General features: G+C 39.3%; 1 non-coding gene across 1 annotated transcript; it reads right to left on the reverse strand.

The window, feature by feature from the left end:
• Positions 1–1,074: 1,074 nt before the first annotated feature.
• On the reverse strand, positions 1,075–1,181 carry LOC141644760 (small nucleolar RNA R71). Its single transcript, XR_012544368.1, has one exon. It is a non-coding gene; the product is annotated as a small nucleolar RNA R71 (small nucleolar RNA).
• Between the last annotated feature and the right edge of the window lie 2,401 nt (positions 1,182–3,582).

The raw sequence follows: 3,582 nt of genomic DNA on the forward strand, positions 1-3,582 counted from the left end.
CCTATCACAACATTAATTGCTTGCCTATAATTTGAGAATATGTCCGTATGATCAATTCTCATGTATCTCCTATGAACTCATGACACCCTAGTGCTTTTAATCAATTGTTTACATCTCATTTTAATCATCTTGCTTGTTTATTTACATTGTTATTTAGTTTAGTTATCTCCTACCTCAACCCAAATTGTGACACCCTTAGACACAACCATTTGCAATCGAAAATCCTACATCAATACCCGTCCCTTGGGATCCGACCTTTACTTACCTCTTTACTAATAGTAGAGTAGTTTGTGAAGTTATTAATATTGTTTTGGTCTAGGTAACTTTTGACGACGAGTAACAAAACCGACGAACCAAAAATGGCGCCGTTGCCGGGGACGCTGTTAACTTGATTTGATTTTATTTGATTATTCTTAGTTGTGTCTTTCTTTTCCTTGGGGAAAGAAAACTCTTCAAGGTTTGTTCTAATTATTTTCGAGTTGTTTGATATTTTGCATGTCTAGAAGATCACAAGGTAACTTGTCACCCATTGATCTTGAAATTGAAAGAACTTTGACCAACAATAGAAGACTTGCTAGAAATACTTTGAGAGGTATTAGTGAGATTGTGGATATTCAACCAAACAATATTGAGTTCATCAACCCTTTTGCAAGAGAAGGAGAAGATAACCCAACACATAACCGACCACAAAATCAACCCACAATGCCTAAATTTTCATCACATTCCGTGCCAACGGAGGAGAACCTACCAAATGGTACTCCCACACCACAACATTTGACCGGTAATTTAATTGCAAAATCCGCATTTATCCAATTAGTCGAAAGAAGTTAATTCGGGGGGATGCCTAGTGAAGACCCTCATTCTCACATGGAGACTTTTTTTGACTATTGTGATGCGATTTCTCAAACCGGAGTGATTCAAGACCAAATTCGATGGGTCTTATTTCCTTTTTCTTTGATTGGTACCGCGAAACAATGGTTAAAGAGCCTTGATAAGGGTATTCTTGGTATTGACTCTTTGAAGAAATTGGCACTTGATTTCTACAAAAAGTTCTACCCTCCGGAAAAGACTAACATGCTAAGAGCCCAAATCACGGGGTTCAAACAAAGGGACGAAGAATCTTTGTATGAAGCTTGTGAGCGATTCAAAGGAACTTGTCGCTCATGTCCTCATCATGGACTTAGCGAGTGGTTCTTGGTACAACAATTTTGGAATGGTCTTTATGAAGAATCCCGAAACATTCTCAACATGGGATCAAATGGTATGTTTACCAAAGTTGACGATAATCAAACATGGAACAAGATTGAGGAAATGGCGGTACATAACTCACAATATACTAGACCTCGGAAGGCTACTAGAGGAGGAAAGCATGAAGTGGACTCTATTACTCAATTGGGTGCTCAACTTAGTGCTCATATTGATATTATCAACTTGAAGTTTGAGAAGGCTACGGCTAAACTCTAAGAAGCCTCCAAATCACCTAAACAACATGGTAATGCCATGGTGGCATCTTCATCAATTCCAAGTGGAATATGTGAGAGTTGTGGAACTTTGGGGCATGACCAAAGTGAATGTAGGGGGAACAATTGAACAAGTAAATGATTTCCAAGCATACAAGAGTGGTACCCCTTATTCCAACTATTATAATGAAAACACCAAATTCTATCCAAACCTCTCATACAAAAGCCAAAATGTTCAAAACCCTCAAACAACATACACCCCACCTCCAATAAGAAACCAAAATCAAAGACCCTTTTACAACCAAAACCATGGTTACCAAAATCAAACTCCATACAATCACACAAATTACCAAGGTTTTGATGTTCAAAAAGCGGTCCTCCAAATGCAAAAGAACCAAAAAGAGTTTCTCACTCAAATGCAAAAAGATAGTCAAGCAAAAGATGTTGGAGACCCAAATGTCTCAATTGGCATATTCAAGTTCACAAAGACAAAAGGGGCAATTACCACCTCAAGGTAATCCCCCAAGACAAGAATCTATGAGTGCCATCCATTTGAGGAGTGGTACAAGGTATGAAGGACCGAAGAGGCCCGTTGATGAAGATGTTGTGAATGCTAGTGACAAGGAAAGAGTTGTTGAAAACTCTAAAGAAGAAGAACCCACCATTCAAGAATCTTCAAAGAAGGATGAATAGAAGACCAAAGAGAAGGAACCTATTGTGATTAGACTCCCTTTTCCAAGTCGTCAAGCTAAGCCTAAGTTTGATGACCAACTTGGAAAATTTATGGAGATTGTGAATAATTTGGAAGTCTCAATTCCATTTACGGAATTAATCAATCACGTTCCGGCCTATGCAAAGTATATGAAAGACATTCTTACGAAGAAGAAATCCATCCGGAAGCTTGAGACTATTGCCTTCACTAAAGTGAGTAGTGCCATCCTACAAGGAAGTTCACCTCCAAAATTAAAGGATCTGGGAAGTTTCTCCATTCCATGCACTATTGGCGACACTACGATCAACAAAACTTTATGTGACCTTGGGGCAAGTGTGAGTGTCATGCCATATTCGGTAAGCAAGAGGCTAGGAATGGGAGAGCTCAAGTGCACTAATATCACGCTTCAAATGGCGGATAGATCAACAAAGACACCTTTAGGGGTATGGGAAGATGTGCCCGTAAGAATTGGTAAATTCTTCATCCCGGTGGACTTTGTCATTGTTGACATGGAAGAAGACTCAAATATTCCTATTATTTTAGGAAGGCCTTTCTTGCACACCGCGGGAGTGGTGATCGATGTAAAATATGGAGAGCTCACCCTTGAAGTGGGAGATGAAACCATCACTTTCAATCTTGACAAGACAATGAGAACTCCCCGATTACATGGGCCATGTTTTATGGTTGATCACTATAGCCGGCAAGATGATAGGAAGAAGTTGGAATTTTAATGGAAGAAGAAAGCGGATGATTCTCCATCCAAAGAGCAAGGAAATTGCAACAAAGAGAGCTTGAAAAGCTCACCCATGACAAATGAAGAAGAAGGCCTCATTGGCCAAGACAAGAAATAAGGAGAGTTGTCTTCATCGACTCATGACATTTTTAGTGATCAAGTAGACGAAGTATGCGGTCTTTGGGATGATGAGATTGAAGGGATATTCAATCCCTATATCGGTAATGCTCTGACCCAAGACCACCATGAAGAATAACAAGTGTAAAGGTCTATTGAAGATCTTTATCATGACAATGAACAAGCTTTCAACTACTTCTTCAAGGTGTTGCGTAACATCAACAACACCTTGAACATGCCCCCTTGACATCTCATTATCGGATGAGAGTTTGGTGGAGTCCTCCCTAAACCACCACTTGTAAATATTCTAACTCCCTAACTTGCATTTTAATTATTGTATTGCATTTTTGTCAATTTTGGATTTACATTTTTATACCTTGATCAAGATTTTCATCATTTTTGAGAGAAGTGAGGGAGGGACTCAATTTTTATTGATGTGTAGTGCTTTGCCTTAGTGTGGGGATAGCATTTGCCTAGGCTATCCAAGCCTTTATAGTACCCCCACAATGAAGACCACAAGAAATGAAGGGTAAAAATGACACGGGTTATGAAGCTGTTGG

Source organism: Silene latifolia, chromosome 2, assembly GCF_048544455.1.
Source record: "Silene latifolia isolate original U9 population chromosome 2, ASM4854445v1, whole genome shotgun sequence".
Classification (NCBI taxonomy): Eukaryota; Viridiplantae; Streptophyta; class Magnoliopsida; order Caryophyllales; family Caryophyllaceae; genus Silene; species Silene latifolia.